The following is a 14148-nucleotide window of genomic DNA, read 5'->3' on the forward strand; positions in this document are numbered from 1 at the left end:
TGCACTGCTCTCTACCTGTACTACATGTACTGTACTGCTCTCTACCTGTACTACATGTACTGCACTGCTCTCTACCTGTACTACATGTACTGTACTGCTCTCTATCTGTACTACATGTACTTTACTGCTCTCTACCTGTACTACATGTACTGTACCGCTCTCTACCTGTACTACATGTACTGTACTGCTCTCTACCTGTACTACATGTACTGTACTGCTCTCTATCTGTACTACATGTACTGCACTGCTCTCTACCTGTACTACATGTACTGCACCGCTCTCTACCTGTACTACATGTACTGTACGGCTCTCTACCTGTACTACATGTACTGTACTGCTCTCTATCTGTACTACATGTACTGCACTGCTCTCTATCTGTACTACATGTACTGCACTGCTCTCTACCTGTACTATATGTACTGTACTGCTCTCTATCTGTACTACATGTACTGTACTGCTCTCTACCTGTACTACATGTACTGCACTGCTCGCTACCTGTACTACATGTACTGTACTGCTCTCTACCTGTACTACATGTACTGCACTGCTCTCTACCTGTACTACTCTCTACTTGTACTACATGTACTGTACTGCTCTCTATCTGTACTACATGTACTGTACTGATCTCTACCTGTACTACATGTACTGTACTGCTCTCCATCTGTACTACATGTACTTTACTGCTCTCTACCTGTACTACATGTATTGTACCGCTCTCTACCTGTACTACATGTACTGTACTGCTCTCTATCTGTACTACATGTACTGCACTGCTCTCTACCTGTACTATATGTACTGTACTGCTCTCTATCTGTACTACATGTACTGCACTGCTCTCTACCTGTACTACTCTCTACTTGTACTACATGTACTGTACTGCTCTCTATCTGTACTACATGTACTGTACTGATCTCTACCTGTACTACTTGTACTGTACTGCTCTCTAGCTGTACTACATGAACTGTACTGCTCTCTACCTGTACTACATGAACTGTACTGCTCTCTATCTGTACTACATGTACTGTACTGCTCTCTACCTGTACTACTTGTACTGTACTGCTCTCTACCTGTACTACATGTACTGCACTGCTCTATATCTGTACTACATATACCGTACTGCTCTATATCTGTACTACATATACTGTACTGCTCTCTAAGTGTACTTCATGTAGTGTATTGCTCTCTACCTATACTAACTGCTCTCTATCTGTACTACATGTACTGCTTTCTGCCTGTACTACATGTACTGTACTGCTCTTTATCTGTACTACATGTACTGTACTGCTCCCTACCTGTACTACATGTACTGCACTGCTCTCTACCTGTACTTCATGTACTGTATTGCTCTCTAAGTGTACTTCATGTAGTGTATTGCTCTCTACCTATACTAACTGCTCTCCATCTGTACTACATGTACTGCTCTCTGCCTGTACTACTTGTACTGTACTGCTCTCTAACTGTACTGTACTGCTCTCTGCCTGTACTACATGTACTGCTCTCTGCCTGTACTACTTGTACTGTACTGCTCTCTACCTGTACTGTACTGCTCTCTGCCTGTACTACATGTACTGTACTGCTCTCTACCTGTACTGTAATAATCTCTGCCTGTACTACATGTACTGTGCTGCTTTCTTCATGTACTACATGTATTGTACTGCTTTTTATCTGTACTACATGTACTATATTGCTCTCTGCCTGTACATTTACTGTACTGCTTTCTACCTGTACTATATGTATTGTACTGCTCTCTATTTGTACCACATGTACTGTATTGTTCTCTACCTGTACTTCATGTACTGATCTCTACCTGTACTACATGTACCGTACTGCTCTCTACCTGTACTACATATTCTGTACTGCTCTCTACCTGTACTATACTGCTCTCTACCTCTAATGCATGCACTGTACTGCTCTCTACTGGTACTATATGTACTGCACTGCTCTCTACCTGTACTGTACTGCTCTCTGCCTGTACTACATGTGCTCTAGTGCTCTCTACCTATACTGTACAGCTCTCTACCTGTACTACATATATTGTACTGCTCTCTACCTGTACTGCATGCACTGTACTGCTTTCTACCTGTACTGCATACACTACACTGCTGTCTACCTCTACTACATGTACTGCAGGGCTCTCTACATGTACTGTACTGCTCTCTGCCTGTACTATATGTACTGTACTGCTCTCTACCCAGTGACTCCATGTGAGCTAAGGTAGGTGGTGATTTAGCATGTTTTTTAGCCATCGCACACTAATGAATGGCATTACTGAAATTTATGGACTAGCTTTAGCTGTATTAATTAACAACTAGTTTTCCCATTATGGTTTTAAGTTAACATATTTTAAAGATTCAATGGTCACCCAGAACAATGAAATATTGTAAAATGTTTGAGTATTTGAGCACTTGAATTTCTGTCACTGTTTTACTGTGTAAATGTTCCTATATGTAATTCCATAGCAGCATATAATGCTAAAAATTGAGATAATTGGACATTGCAAGAATTTCTGCAGATCCGATATTGCCGTTGTGTGTGACGTTTCATTACCATTATTATAGTTATTGTCACTGTATTACATGACAGACACGCGGATGTGATAAATAGGTCTTCTCTCCTTACATTATCATCCTACTGCCACCTCCTTGACACTTTCCTATCAGGGAATTTTAAGGCAGCTTCCTAGTTACTCCATACAACTGGCTATCCAAAATATATGGAGTTTTAGCTATGCTATATCCAGCCTATTATGATAATGTTTCATTGCTCCCACAGTATAGGAAGAGTCAGAGAAAACCTCTAATCCATCAGAGCTAGCCATGGCTATTGTCCTCCTTTGATGTCACTGGCCATTTCCTTTTCTTCTATAGGCTGACAAGCCATCTTCCCATCCTGCTCATCACTTGCCAATCATTCTATGGAGAAGCGGATGAAATATTAACCAGCAGTCAGTGAATCAGATTGCTGACTGGTACATAAAGATATCACAAAGCTGCCATGTACCCGGCACAGCTATAGACGCCGAACACAATGACACACAATCCCATTAACATGGCTGCTTGACAGCAAGGGCATGGGGCAGTTCCTTGATTATTATGTAATGGACAGATTGCACAACTATAAGAAACTATTACAATTTGTAAAAAAAAAAAATACTTGGAAAGGAAAATAAGAAACAAATATTTTTCATCAGACCCTATATCAGATCCTCAGATCAAACCCCTATATCAAATTCTCAAATCATACCCCCATATCAAATTCTCAGATCAGACCCCCATATCAGAGCCTCAGATCAGACTCCCATATCAAATCCTCAGATCTGACCCCCAAGACATTACATTAGGCCTCCATATCAGGATATTACATCAGACCCCCATATCAGGACATTACATCAGACCCTTATATCAGGACATCACATGAGACCTTTATATCACACCCTCATCAGAACCCCATCAGACCTCCATCAGACCTCATATTAGTCCTCCATGTCAGACCACAATACTAGACCCCCATCAGACCTCAGATCAGACCTTAAAATAAAAAAACTTCTCTTACCTCTCCTGTGCAGCGGCTCCTCTCCATATCTAGTGTTCTCTTTAGAAGTCGCGCTCCCCTGTCTTCTCCGGCCCATGCTGCAATGTCACCTGACTGTGTGCAGCGTCGGGTCATAGTGCGCGCACCACGTCCTGACGCGGCCCCAAGAAGGAAGACCAGGGGGGCTGAGTACAGGAAGTGCTCGCAGCGCTTTACTCCCCCCTCCCTGCACCTAATGCATGCTAGTGAGTGCTTCCATAATTGATGCGCTCACTAGTATTTGCTTTATAAGACGCACGCCCATTTCCCCCCAATACCTAATAAAAGTTTAGACTATTTAATTTCAATAAGGAATTACATTCTTAGGCCTCATTCAGATGACGGCAATGTGGTTGAAGTTTATTGTTCCAGCCTGACCACCATAGATCCATATGTCGTTGGGCCGCTGTAACAGAGACACCAAGTAAATCCTGAGAAGTCGAGTGACATCCGTAATAATGATAAATGACTAAAGGACAAATGAAATAGAATTATTAGTTTATAACTTTACTTGAAAGTACCCATTATACACCGTCCTCTGTCAAATGGAGTTCAAGAGGCTGCACCTTCTTTCTACTCACCTAATGAATCAAATCAAATGTTTGCATGCTATATTATAAGGAAAGCACTGTTTTTCAGGGGCCTTCTGCCAACCAGATTTTGGTGTCTGTACATGTATTAGGTAACTCTTTTGGTCTGAAATGCACACCTTCACTTAACTGTCCCTTTTATTAAAGTTTTTCTCCACTTTGGGCAGTCCCTGTTTTTAGAAGGGCCTTTTGCCAAAAAGTTGATCACAAAGTGTCCTCTTCCAGATCCTCACCGATCAGCTGTTGTCTGTGGGGACACCTGACAATAGGTTTTCCATTTCCCTGCAGTGCCACCACAGGAAAAAGAAAGCATTACACATTACACTATTCAAACCAGTGCAAGACAAGACAGGTCCTGCAGAGCGAGAGATGCTCTTCATAACCACTCTTCACTCTGGCCAAGAGATGATGATCCTCAACAAGGGAGTCCTCTTAATTAACTAAGAAATCCCTAGTAGTATATGAGTAGTATATGAAAATAATATATCAGAATAGATTTTCTAAACCTGGGAACCTGTTTAATCATGTCACGGACCACCCTCTTCCAGAAAAGTTCATTTATGCTTGATGCCACCAGACCCAGTACCATGCAAAATGACATTTTTAACCATTGTTTCTTTGTACCTGTTTTTTTTTTTTTTCTTCATTGTTCACAATGTTAGGTCCAGCAGATATGCAGACTTTTCATGCATGAAGGGAACATTTTATTTGTACTGTACAAGAATCCCACAGCTGCTATGTGCCTAAAGTCATGTTGATGCTAATGTTAATCAATGCACTTGTTCATTGATTTCCTCTCTCTTGTCCTTATTCTAAGTGACTTTCTGTAGCCGTTGAGCGGGAATTAGCATTCGAGAGACACCTCGGGGACTGTCACATTACAACATAGAAGTGTCTCCTGTCCCAAACTCACTGGAACAAATGACAGGCCTGAGAAGCAGATTTCCCTGAACCAGGGAAGATGTGCCTCCATTCTCCTGACATAAATACCATTAGTCAATCTACTGTGCTTTTATGGTGTAATCATATCACTAGGCTCCTGGGGGCTGATCTGCGCTGCTCTTTCAGATGTACATCGGGCTCTAGAACAGATTTTTCAGTCTATTAGTAGCGGAGCTGTGGCTGGGCTGGATGAGTTAAAACCCATTGTTACACTCACACATTGTATGTGGCCTGCGATTTGGAATATGAAAACCGCATACCGACCAATAGTCAGGGAGTTCAGGGAGTTCAACAACTAAGGGGCTCATTCCCACTGGATTATTGTCAGTGTACATTCATTATGTATTGTGATATCACTGTGTGCATTAATTCTGTTGTGACATCACTGTGTGCAGTAATCTTGTACTGTGACATCACTGTCCACACAATCCCTGTGATATAGTGATTGTGCACATTATCAGATTACTGTGATATTACTGTGATATCACTGTGTGCATTAATACTGTTCTGTGACATCACTGTGTGCATTAATACTGTGCTGTGATATCACTTTGGGGATTAATTCCATGCAAAAGGGAGACCAAAAGAATCAAATGTTTCTGAACTTGCACGGTGGATTGGGGCCCCATTAGAAATTTAGCATTGTTACATATTCTGCCCCTGCTCCCATCTCCACCCCCCGTCTTGTACACTGTGCACTGTGTAAATTTGAATGCCATGTGGAAAAGGATTATTTTATAATATGTGACCCACTAAGGAAGGGAACGTAACAGGCAGGGACGAAGCTAAAGGCTCATGGGCCCTGGTGCAAGAGTTCAGCTTGGGCCCCCTTCCGTCAGTGTTTTTTGGCAAGGGGCAGGGAAGCACAAAACTTTGAAATGGCACCCCCCATGCCAAATTCTTGACCTAACCCATGCCTCCCAACTTTTGAAAATCGCAGAGGGACAATATGTGCGGCGCCCATAACGGCAGTGTTTTTTATACTAGGCCACGCCTCTAACTCCCCGCAAAGCATAATTACTGACTCCATCAGAACTGGAGCCGCTGTGGATCGGTTAGGTGAGTGTCCCCGAGGTGTCTCTCGGTGTCTCTCGAACTGGAGCCGCTGTGGATCGGTTAGGTGAGTGTAGGTTCCTTTATTTTTTACAGCATGTGAAGCCCCTGGGACTATTTTAATATTTTTTTTGATCTTCAATATCCATTAAAATTTTAGCACATAAATCCTCTAATTATAGATATTTTAAGGTCCAAATTGCACCAAATACTGATATACAGGTAGAAACCATACAGACAGTTTAGTAAGGAGCAATTGAGTAAATTTATGCATTAACTCCCCAGGTCAAAAACAGGGACATTTAAGGATCGAAGATGGACAGAGGGTGTAACAGAGGTGTAACTTGACCAGCATGTACTTTCTATAATACCAGTGTCTTCTTATATGGCACAAAGCCCCTCAGGCTCCTGGGCCCAGTAGCGACTGCTACCTCTGCACCCCCTATATCTATGCCCCTGGTAAGGGGGTACTATAGGGAGTAATATGACTTTAAATATAATATACTTAGTGGCACAGGAGTAAATAGTGAATGAAAGATGGGTGGCAATTTTCAATGCGTGTTCCTTGCTTAGTCTCACCAGACTGTTGGAACTTTACTGAAAACATTAGGGAATGGCATAACCAGATATTCATGTACTGATTTTCCCCATTATATGTTCAGGCTTTGAAAACAGGTCCTGGCGGCTAAGCTCGGCAATTTAATATTTACTAATTTAGATATTACTATGGCCTAAGCATGCTACACGTTGTGGCTGTGCTGCACAGTTATACTGGTAATGACTTCCCACCAAGTATTTTCACCATATTGTACCACGTTGTTCATGCCGGGGTTTGTGTATACAGCTCAATGCTACCTTGCATTGATTTGATGCATGGGGTTTTACTCGCTTGAGACATTAATAATCAGCAGGTGAAATATGAGGAACAATAGGAATTAGGGACACTGTGAAATGTATCTCTATGAGGCACCCAGGTTGTGATTAATCTTCACAGGCTGAGCTGTTGTACAAGATGCCATCTAAAAATGGGATGAGATTTGTCTTGTGGACAAGATAGGTCCGTATAGCTGGTGGGACACTAGGTGTTACGTAGGATGTGGATATGAAGCGCAATGAGGTATCACACTACTGTACACATAAGGTTTTTTATACAGAAAAGAATGATGTATGTATCAAGAGGATGTTTTTCTAGGTATGAGTGCTAGTTGTTTTTTTTTTAGACTCACAGAAACATTAAACGTGAAGTCTATCTTATTGAAATTGCAATTGAATGTACCGTGATCCATTATTCATCATGGTTATCAGTCATTCTTGGAAAATCAAGCTAGTTACATAGAATCCGATGAAAGGTCTGGTTCTCAATGTCCATTGCTGTGACTGGCATTCCTATTTAAGAAGACATAACCCAGTGGCAATGTTTTTGAGAAAGGAAGCTGATGTTTCTTCTAATCCTAGACAACCCCTATAAAATGGACTGCTAATAATCACCCATGATCATTGCCTTAAATATCTGTAGTTCTGAGAACTTCCAGAAATATGTACACACATTATAAAATGATCAACCTACCTGTGCCTTTATATGTTTTATAACTGTACTTGAGGTGTAGTGCGTCCTTGAAGTCAATTTTTTTTAGCTTTTTTAGGTGTGTAGGTCTTGCTCTCTCCCTATGCCTCAACAGTAGCAAACAAGGAAACTGGCCCAAGGTTCAGGAGAGCATCTTGATATTATTAGTGTTGATCGAGCACCAAAGTGCTCGGGTGCTCAAGTAGAACACCTCGGGATGCTCGGGTGCTCTACCTATGGAAGTCAATAGGAGAACCTGAGCATTAAACCAGGCACCACCTGCTCTGAAGAGGGGAGGGTGTCTGGTTCACATGAAAAGGTCATAAATTGATGGAAACACCACTGAAATGGTTTGGGAACAGCATGGGGAGGATGTCTGGATGAATGTTGGACTCCCAGGTCGCTGCTGGGAACGATGTTGTCCGAGTAGTACACCACTTTTACAGACTGACAATAATACGTACAAAACCGAAGATAAAATCGATTTTAGAGGAAAAATTGTTAGGAAACATTCTTTCCTGTATATTTACTTATATATAAAGTGCAAGTGCTGCCAAAAATTGCAAGGAAGAGGCACTCCGATACAACCTGTATATCACATAAAAGAGGGCCTTATTCACATTGTGGTACAATTGTTTAGGTAGTGGGATTCCTACACTCATAAATCCTATGCACTAAGTGAAAGGGCTGCCAAAAATTACAAGGAACCGGCACTACAATACCCTTTATTACACATAAAGGAGGGCATCATACCCTTGAAAAATTATGATTGATGGCCTGCTGGTGACCCTCAAAAACATTAGGAGCAAGGGCCTGCTAGTGACCCTCTAAAACATTATGGGCGAGGACCTGCTGCTGATCTGACCATCTAAAACATTAGGGGCGAGGGTCTGCTGCTGAGCTGACGATCTAAAACATTAGGGGCGAGGGCCTGCTGCTGAGCTGACTATGGAAATAATTATGGGCGAGGGCGTGCTGCTGAGCAGATCATCTAAAACATTATGGGCGAGGGCCTGCTGCCGAGCTGACCATCTAAAACATTATGGACGAGGGCCTGCTGCTGAGCTGGCCATCTAAAACATTATGGGCAAGGGCCTGCTGCTGAGCTGACCATCTAAAACAATATGGGCGAGGGCCTGCTGCTGAGCTGACCATTTAAAACATTACGGGTGAGGGCCTGCTGCTGAGCTGACCATCTAAAACATTAGGGGTGAGGGTCTGCTGCTGAGCAGACTCTCTAAAACATTAGTAGCAAGTACCTGCTGCTGAGCTGACCATCGAAAAAATTATGGTTGAGGGCCTGCTGCTGATCTGACCATCGAAAAAATTATGGTTGAGGGTCTGCTGGTGGGCTGACTCTCTAAAACATTAGGGGCGAGGGCCTGCTGCTGTATTGATCATGGAAAAATTTATGGGCGAACCATATACCCTTTTTTGTGGTGGAAGGGGTGCATGGGAATACAGTGTATTTAATACACCATAAAAGCCACATTTAAAGTGCCTTTATGTTCAGCCGCTTTCCTCTGGTGGAGTAGAGAAGTCAGGGGCAATCCAGGCCTTGTTCATTTTGATAAGAGTCAACCGGTCAGCATTTTCAGTTGACAGGCGGATGCGCTTATCAGTTATTATGCCCCCAGCAGCACTAAATACCTGCTCTGACAAAATGCTGGCGGCAGGGCAGGCCAGCACCTCCAAGGCGTGCCACGTGTCCAGCTTGGACACCCAATAGTTGTTTGGCACAGAGGGATCATTGAGGACGCAGATACGGTCTGCTACGTACTCCTTCACCATCTTCCAAAATGTTTCCCTCCTTGTGACAGTAGGCCGCCCATCAGGATGAGGGTGCTTGCGGGGTGTCATGAAACTGTCCCAGGCCCTGCAGAGTGTTGCTCTGCCTTTGTTGGAACTGCTGTGTTTCCCTCGTCTCCGCTCCTCGGTTGCCCAAGGAACTACGTACTCTGCCGCCAGCATTGTCAGCTGGAAACTTTTGGAGCAATTTTTCCACAAGGACCTTCTGGTATTGCACCATTTTGCTTGTCCACCACAGGAATGAGAGATGAAAAGTTCTCTTGCTAGCGGGGGTCGAGATGGGTGAACAACCAGTAATTGGTGTTGGCCAAAATGCAGACAACCCAAGGGTCACGGAAAAGGCAGCATAACATAAAGTTAGCCATGTGTGCCAGAGTCCCAACAGACAATACTTCGCTGTCCTCATCAGGAGGATGACTCTCAATCTCCTCATCCTCTTCCTCCTCTTCGGCCCATCCACGCTAAACAGATGGACTAAACCTGCTATGAGTACTACCCTTTGTAGCGAAAATTATATCACAGAAAAAAATTACCCCTAAAATTTAACTTTTACTAAATACGTTTAAGAATAGAACAAAACCCCCAAATCAATTTAACATAGATAATATTAAATCATTTACTCGTGCCCACACTGAGATATATATTCATATGGTGCATGTGTATAACCACAGATCAGGAGGACAATAAAGCGACAACACCAGCATATAAGATACTCATAACAGTGCAGAGCAACACCGTTAGTTGTGATTCCTAACTCATGGTTACTTGATACAATTCGCTTAAGCCCAGCCGGTCTTCAGGGGTAACAGCCGATAAGTGGGAGTGGGGAAGATCTTCTATCCCTAGGATGACCCTACCGCTCTCCCTGCCTAAAAGCGGAGCACCCGCCCCGAGAGGGGTGACCCCACTTATCGGTGGCTAAATCCTGAAGCACCCTGGTTGTCCCTGCTGAACTCTTCACTTCCCGACGCGTTTCCCCAGGTGGCGGTGTCCACGTGGTTAATCAGGGGAATAAGCCAGCAGCAAAGGAAGAGGAACCTAAACTACTCAAACATATAAATGATAGTCTGATGGGAAAAGCACATTATACATGTGGGCACCTAAATAAAAAGAGCGCACCTACATTTAAAATGGTGCCTCCTTTAGAGCTCAAAGAATCACGGGCATCTGACTTAATTTAGCCACTTCCGGTCAGAGGATCCGGAGCGGGGAAGGATATCCGGCGTCCCGTGGAACACACAGGTGGAACGCATCATGCGCTCCAAAAGCCGGACGTTCCCCATGCCTGCAGAGGGAACCCGGCCCCGGGGGGCACGTTGCGCTGTGCAATTGACAAAAAGAGAGTTGCGCAGCAGGATACATATAAAGTCGCGCTCAAACATGTAAGACGCATCCATAAAGCTCAAGTAGGTGCACAACAAGGGGGCTAAAAGAAACAGGACATTTAATATATACTCCGGGTTATTGCTAATAAGATTATAGGAGCCCAGAGAGTCCAGACTGGTAACCATGTGTAGAAAAGCCATTTTTGGCCATGATATGTAGGCAGGGTCCCCAGCCTATACATTCACTAGGGTCCCCCAATAAAGACATCATATAGAAAACACAGGACTAGAAATATAGCTACAGGAATCAAGAGAAGGAGATCTGTTCATTGAGACCCAGTGGACTCACAGTTCGAAGATGGTGAATCCACTGGGCCTCATTACACAGAATCCTTTTGTCCCAGTCCCCACCTCTTGGAGAGCTACGCACCACCTCAATCACCTGAAATCGCAAAACTCTGTAAACACCAGAATGATATTCCAAAGCATGTCTTGCTATTGGTTTATCCCTCCGATTCCTAATATCACCAATGTGGTCCCCCACCCTCCGCCTCAGTTCTCGCTTGGTCTTTCCCACATAAATAAGTGGGCATGGGCAGGTGCACAAATAAACAACACCCTCAGTTCTGCAGTTTGCAAGATCCCTCATAACATAGATTATATTGGTGGATATGCTCACAAAACTGGTGGATTTAAGAAGCAAATACACTTAAAAGTCCCACACAGTTTTCTATTTTTAAGCCACATGCCAGTCAGGGGAGGTGCTTGATAATGACTATGTACTAGTCGGTCCCTAAGGGACCTACCTCTCCAATATGTAATCAGTGGTCTAGGAGGGACTTAATCCCTTAGATCGGGTCTGACAACAAAATACCCCAGTATCTTCTTAGAATGCCCAGGAATTTTTTATTCTGGGCATCAAAAGTACCGACAATCCTCATTGTGTTCTCCCCGGCTCAGGAATCTGTACGTGGGATAAGTAGAGATTGCCTGTCTCTATGAAGAGAATGCTGAAACGCATCCCTAAGAACTTCAGTCGGGTAACCTCTTTGGATAAACCTATCCCGCATATCTCTTGCCTGAGTACGAAAAGATTCGTTGGATAAGCAATTTCTCAGAGTACTCAAATATTGTCCCTTGGGGATGCCTCTTTTGAGGCTCAAGGGATGGTGACTATCCCACCGTAATAGACTGTTGGTAGATGTTGGTTTTCGATACTTGGTGGTGTCTGGTGTGTAGTTCACCACTAGTCTTAGAAATCTGAATATCAAGAAACACAATGCTCTGTGATTTAATCTCATAGGAAAACACCAAGGCCAATGGTGTTAATATTCAAACGTTGAACGAAGGTCTTAAAAAGTTCGGCGTCACCATCCCATATGAGCAAGATATCGTCAATATAACGACCCCAAAAGACAATATGAGACGTGAATTGATCAAGCTCATCCACGAAAACCAAGTTGGCACAGCTGGGGGCACAGGGGCTCCCCATTGCCATGCCCCTGAGCTGGTGGTAGTATCGAGACTTAAACAAGAAATAATTATGCGTAAGCACAAACCGTAATATGGCAAGAATAAATGAATTATGTGCCTGAAAGTGAAGACCCCTTGATTTAAAAAAAATGTTCAACAGCCTGGAGGCCACTTTCATGCGGGATGCTAGTGTACAATGCTTCCATGTCTATTGAGGCCAAAAGGATCTTGTCATCTACCATGATGTTGTCGATCTTTAGCATTAAATCTGTCTTGTCCCTCAGATATGAAGGGAGGGAAATCACAAAGGGACAGAGGATCTTGCCAATATAAATACTGGTGTTTTGGGAAACAAAATCAACACCTGATACTATAGGGCGACCTTTTAGGGGGGGAACCCTTATGGATCTTGGGTAGTGCGTAAAAGGTGGGGCCTTGGGGTACTTGGGTGTCATGAATCTTAGTTCATCGCACGAGAAAAAAATTTCTTCAAAGGCCTGTAGCAGAATAAGTTCAAGTGTAATCATAAATTCAGGGGTGGGGTTTCTGTCCAAAACCTTGTAACAGTTTTTGTCACTAAGGACAATATACTGTGTGGTCCATCAGAACTATATTTCTTCCTTTGTCAGAGGGCTTAAAAATGAGAGAGGAGTCATTTTCCAAGGATTTTAGTGCTGTCAATTCCCTCTTATCGAGGTTCCTGACCTCACTAGGATTGTATTCAGGGATTTTTTCTATTTGCTCAACAACCAAGTTTGTGAATATATCTAGGGCAGGGTTCTCCTGGGGAGGAGGCATCTTAGTACTTCTTTCTTTCAAAGAGGTGACAGTCCCCAGGCCTAAAGGACGTTCATTATCAATTAGGAGGGAGTTTAAAGTCCGTACTCCCTCTAAATCCTCAGTTGTAATCCCTAGTTTTGCACATGTCTCTTTGTCATGGGTTTTATAGAATTTTTTCCACTTCAATTTGCGAATAAATAAGTTGATGTCTCTGACCCAGTCAAATGCACTGAACTTGGTTGTTGGTTGTAGCGGAGGCAACCGTCTCCTGCTCCTCCTCCTCCTTATCCAATTCGCGCTGAGAAGACGAAATGAGAGTGGTCTGGCTATCACCTTGTGTACTGTCTTCCCCCATTTCTACCTCTTCCACATGCAAAGCGTCCACCTTCATTGTAAGCAGCGAGCGTTTCAGTAGACACAGAAGTGGGATGGTTACGCTGATAATAGCCAGCAATTTGGAAAGGTGCGCATTTAGTGCTATGGTCTGTGGGTGGGTGGCTGGGTATTTGCGCTTTTGTTCATAAGGCCTGGGGTATGGACATCTGTGCGCTGCGCTGGGACACAGAAGTGGATGTGCTAGCTGATGGTACTTGCGAAGGTCCAGGTGCAGGGCTGGAGGCATCCGGCCCTGTGTCTTGGACAGGGGATTGGCCAGCACGTAACACAGGGGAAGAGGAGGCAGTGGTGTAACCCGCAGACACTGATTGTGGACCCAGGCGTTTGGCCCACCTATTAGGGTGCTTTGATGCCATGTGGCGGATCATGCTGGTGGTGGTGAGGTTGCTAGTGTTCACGCCTCTGCTCATTTTGGTACGGCACAGGTTGCAAATGACAATTCTTTTATTGTCCGCACTTTCCTCCAAAAAGTGCCAGACTGCGGAACACCTACCCCTTGGCAAAGGAGATTGCCACAAGGGGGTGCTCCGGGGAACAGTTGTGGGCCTGTTTGATGTGGCCCGCCTTCTCTCTTTTGCCACCCCACTGCCTCTTCCAGCCTGTTGTGATGCTGCGGATCCCTCCCCCTCTGTACTGCTGTCCTCGC

The sequence above is a fragment of the Bufo bufo genome, chromosome 6 (assembly GCF_905171765.1).
Source record: "Bufo bufo chromosome 6, aBufBuf1.1, whole genome shotgun sequence".
NCBI lineage: Eukaryota > Metazoa > Chordata > Amphibia > Anura > Bufonidae > Bufo > Bufo bufo.